Source organism: Physcomitrium patens, chromosome 23 (genome assembly GCF_059467195.1).
Source record: "Physcomitrium patens ecotype Gransden chromosome 23, ASM5946719v1, whole genome shotgun sequence".
Lineage (NCBI taxonomy): Eukaryota > Viridiplantae > Streptophyta > Bryopsida > Funariales > Funariaceae > Physcomitrium > Physcomitrium patens.
In genome coordinates, this window is record NC_143432.1 from 13,410,523 (window position 1) to 13,415,939 (window position 5,417).

At 27.7% G+C, this 5,417-nt stretch overlaps 1 long non-coding RNA gene across 1 annotated transcript; it reads left to right on the top strand.

Annotated features, from left to right (window-relative positions):
* Positions 1 to 3,686: 3,686 nt before the first annotated feature.
* Positions 3,687 to 4,663, top strand: LOC149986578 (uncharacterized). Its single transcript, XR_016500400.1, has 2 exons — positions 3,687 to 4,126; positions 4,427 to 4,663. It is a non-coding gene; the product is annotated as an uncharacterized LOC149986578 (long non-coding RNA).
* The last annotated feature ends 754 nt before the right edge of the window (positions 4,664 to 5,417 follow it).

Consider the following 5,417-nt stretch of genomic DNA (forward strand, 5'->3'; position numbering starts at 1 on the left):
GGTATATATATATATATATATATATATATACACACATCATGATTTTGTAAAATATTTTAAAATTTTAATTTAAAGTCCACAAAGAATTTTACTAATTTTATGAATAATATTTAGATGTTAAAACAAAGATGGTATATAAAATATTAAAATAAATTAAAAATTAAAATAAATAATCTATAAAAGAAGTTCAATAGTAAAAATATATTAGAAATTAGACATTTTAGATAATAAATCCTCAAAACTTTATAAATTTTATTTAATTATTTTTAATTAAAGATGAAAATACAATCTATTATATTTATTTAAACGAGAAACTTTTTCAAGTTGTAAACTCTAATATATATTTATTCAAGTATATTTAGATTAAAAAATATATCAAATAAAAAGAACCTCAAATGTCGATTTTATAATTAATAATAAGTTTTAAAAGAACAACCAAAGAAACACATGATAAGATAGTATAAGGAGTCTTTAAGATGAAAGCTTTGAAAATGATTTACTAAGACAAAGATAATATAAAAATAGAATATATATATATTTTTTCTTAAAAAAAAAGATAATAATTATAATAAAAAATAATATTTCATATAGTATTTTTAATATATACATATATATATATATATATTAGATTTTATAAAGATTAGATAATACTTTTAAGTAAGTTTTTATTAAGAATAAAATTGACGAGAAAGATAGAGAAGGATAATATATATATATATATATATATATATATATATATATATATATATATTTAGAACATTTAAAAAATAAAAATCATAAAGTTTTATCGATGTTTATTTCTCAGAAGAAAATAAGACGTAAAGACTTTTATTTTGAGGTGATTGTTTGATTAGAGTCCTTTTACATTCAAAACCATATTAAATCTAAAAGACTTGGTTCATTACACAAATTTTCTAAAATGAGAGGTTTGGTTGACTGCACAAAATTGTCAAGTAGATATCTTAGGATACAAAGGCTGATTGAAGAAGATTATAACATAATAAAATTTTGAAAAATAACAATTAAAAGAGTCTAAAGGTAATAATTTTGTATTGTCTAATCTTATTTGAATACGAGTCTTTTAAAAAGGTTATAAAAATAATAAAAACGAATTTATTTAATAAAAAAATAAAAAAATAAAAAATTCCTCTAGCATATTAAATTTGTTGAAAATTCAAAATTTCAAAAATAAATATAAAAATATTTATGAGATTTTTTTAAACATAAAAAATTAATAATTAAATTTTAGAAGTAAATATGGAGGTTTGTTAAATATTAAAAGATACCATTTTATAGAAAGAGATTTTTTACTACTCTTTTAGATATATTTGTTCAATTATTATAATTTTTTATTTTTTGATGATACTCATTGTAGTTAATTAGATATAAAAATAATATTTAACTAATTAAATTAATGAGATATCTAAAAACACATATTTAATTCTATCCTATTAGATTTTATTTTGGATATTTGGCACTAAGCATTTGACATCTTCATGTCTTCATAACATAAATGATACAAATTTTCTAAATTTATATAAAAGATAAAAATTCAATGAAATAAAAATATTTTATGATATTTTCTAGTAATTATATATATATATATATATATATATATATATATAAATATTTTAGAATAAAAGTTTAATTTAATTTAATTTAAATAATAGATACAAAACATAATATATGGTGCTAACTTATTGATTTTCTATTTTAAATCTACTCCTTTTTATCTATATTACTCATTTTTCTAAGTAACAATAATTATTTTTTAAAATATATTTTTTAAAATATAAAACAATTAAAAATTTAAATCGAAAATTTGATTTAAAATATGAGATATTTAATTTTTTTTCATTTACTTTATTTAAAGAAGAACTTTAAGAAATAGGAAATATATAGAACCATGATAGTAATTTTACTACCAGTACAAATTATACATTATACTATAAAAATTGAATAATTATATATATTGATTATTAAATTTGAAATTAATTATTATATAATTCAATATATTTTAAAATACAAGAATTTATAATATAATATATTTTAAACTTGTAAATTTTTTAAAAAAAAATTATTTTAAAGTAACTCAATTTTAAATTTTAAATTTATCTATTTATTTTAAAATTTTGGTCAATTGAAATGAAGAAGATAATCGAACACATTTGAGTCATCTTTTAGATTATTTTTAGAAGTACTCTGATAAATAAAATAAAAAATGGTTATATTTTTTAATAAAAATAAAATATTAAAAATATATACATATATTAACTTGGACATAAAACATCATCAAGTTTTTATTAATATTATACCGTTTACAAAATTTTACAAGCTAAATTAAATCTGAAATTTCGAATTACTAGTTTTGAAGAAATTTTCTTCAAAAATGTGAAACTCCCATTTTTTTCTCATTCTATCAATACTATTAACTTATACAATTTTTATTGTCTAAAATTTTAAATTCCAGTATTCAAAATATTAATATTTTTTTTAATGTAGTATACTTTGTAAATATAATATTAAAAAAAAAAAAACAAACAAACAAACAAACAAACAAATCCTTATAATGCATGTTTAAGTTTGGCAAAACACTTTTCTTAAAAAACATATCATATTAATTGCTAACTAATTTCTATGCCATAATGTATAGAAAAAGTTATTTAAGAACTCTCATCCTCTCATGGCCTCAAACATTAGACATACTTGAGTTTCCGATACATTAGAAATAGAGCCTCCAAACAGAAAACCATGCATACCTTCAATCCCAACCCTATTCAACATTACACATGAAATACTAAATTTACATGTACAACACTCCTTCATTATTCAGTAGCCAGCACTTATTAACAACTTTGTAATAACCGCAGTCCTCTAATCTAATGAATCGACACAACCAGTCTTAGGATCGAACCCTTTCAATGCCACTGTCACGTAGCAACGGGTAGCCAGCTCTTGTAAAACTCCCAAGACTCGGCAGGGCCGTTTTGGTCCGTCTCCACCGTGAGCGCGTTGTAGATTCCATTTCCGCATATCTTAAAGTTGCAAGGGCCTTTCATGCAGCATGGTAACCGATCGTCGTGGTAGCTGCCTTCCCACACTGCGAATTGCTGCCGTTTGTCGCGCCATGAGAATGTACAAGTGAAGACTGTTCGGCCAAATATGTTGGGATGGAATTTCCAATAGTAGTTTGTGTTTGGATACAGAGTGGTGGCGCCGAAGTCGGTGTCTTTGGACCAACAATGGACCGTTACTGAGTCATTGAGGCTGTTGATGAGGTCTACAGAGGCTCCTGTGGGATTTCCGCCCCGGCTTGCATTAGACGCGTCGGGGGTAGTGGCCAGAAGTAAACCCACGGTCACCAATATAGTTGTTCGAAGCTTTACATCAAATTTGAGCTGGTGGTGCAAGTTTGTCATACTGGTGGCATGGAAGCAGCTGGATAGTGCAAGAAGTGAGAGCAGACTAACCAAACGGGAGTGACGGTGAAAGTGTAGCTGCTGTGGTCCTCTCGAGGCTGGTATAACAAGCTGTTATACGACGGTGCAGGACATACAAACGGTGTCGTCATGAAATCTCCTAACAGCTGCATGCAGCACGTGAAACATTCAGCCACCAACCATGCAGCTATCTTCAACGACAGATGATAACGGATCACCCATGTTTTTGCTCATTACCAGATAAACGAGAGCGTCAACATGTGATGAGCATCACCTAACATGGTTTTCTCGATTGTTCAAACCATACTGGTGCTTCGAAGGACCTGAAGCTTGCAAAACCAGGTTCTTATCCGCCCCCATCAACGCTTGAATTTGTTGGATACAGGTACCAAACTAATTGTACTCAGATATGGAGACTGAGATGATGGCTGTAGGGTGCGGTACTCGCATTATTTTCATGGTGGGCAGGTGTTCGAGAAGATTGGAGTACTGGCCAGTTACTAGGCAGCTTTCCACATTGCCAATTTTCGTGACCCTAGTTGAGCGTCTGATTGGCCAGAGTGAGAAATCCTCGGGTATTGCAACAACTCCAGGTTACCGTGAAGGAGAGGAAGTGTGGAATGGACGAATCCTGTCATTTGTCCAACCTCACGGTTGGATTTCGTTCGCCAGCTTTCCTTCACACGGTAAGTATGTTTCAACTTTATCACTCAAAAATACTGTAACCAGAAAGTCGATACTTAGCTTGCTAAATCTTGAGCTGAGCAGATGTTTAGGATCTTGAGCTGAGCAGATGAAGGCCTTCTTTTCAAGTGGTTTAGTAAAAATTTGTTGACTGGTTGACACATGTTCTAATTGTATTGTCTCCCTTTCCAGTTGTTCTTTGATATAATGAAAATAGTCATGTATGTATTTTGTTCTGGCATGGTAGACATTGTTCCATAACATCTTCATTGTACTTGTGTTGTTTTACTTGATGAAAATAGGTTCAACTTGATCTCTCCCTAGGTCATGAAGAAGATCTTTAAGCCATATGGCCTCTCCAGAGCCACCCAAGAGTGCCATATATTTTGAATCCGTACAAGAAACAACCACAGAACTATGTTTTTTGGATTTCCACTTAATAGAACTTGATCCTAATAGAAAGATGTATCTTGTTACCAATTTTCTTTCATCCAAATATATTCTTTTTCTAAATAAAATTTAAATAAATCATATAATATTTCTATAATATTAATATCTATATAAGGCTGTAATTTTCTATCTTGGTGATTTTTTATAGTAATAAAATCAATTTAAATCTACTAAAAATCTTATTTTTTTATAATTAATTAAAAAATTATGAAGTTCTTTTTCATGCTTCTTCTAACTATTAACTAATCATTGATAGGATTTTATAAGTAATACATGTAGATTGAAAGCCAATGAAGACATTGGTGTCAATAATTAATTCTTAATACTTAACAATAAGAAAAATACTAAACTAACTAAGATAATTGCTTCCAAGACTTACTAAGACTCCATTTTTATAACTTTCTTTTTGAAAAGACTTTTGCAACTTATAAATACTTCTAAATTATAATAAATATTTGGAAAGCCAAAAAGATTTTTTAACCTTAATATTTGTATAATTAAATGACTTAAAAATATGTTTTTAATTAATCCACCAATTACAATCAATTTCTGGAACTCACACCAAATCACACAAAATTTGCACCTAATTCATACCCAAAAATCTAAACTTGCTGACCCTAGCCTCCAAAGCTCAAATGACTTCAAAAGAGAAACCTTAATCCCTAATAAGGACTCACGCAACTTCCTTGAAGTCCATTCTGCATGGCCTTTGACCAATAGGCATGAAGATCTCTATCCCTTGCCTTCATCCGATCATGCCTTGCTTTCATCTCTTCCAATAGGCCTCCTACTAGTTTAGATTTTTATTTTTAAGCTATAATCTCCTCTCAAGGCTTCATACTA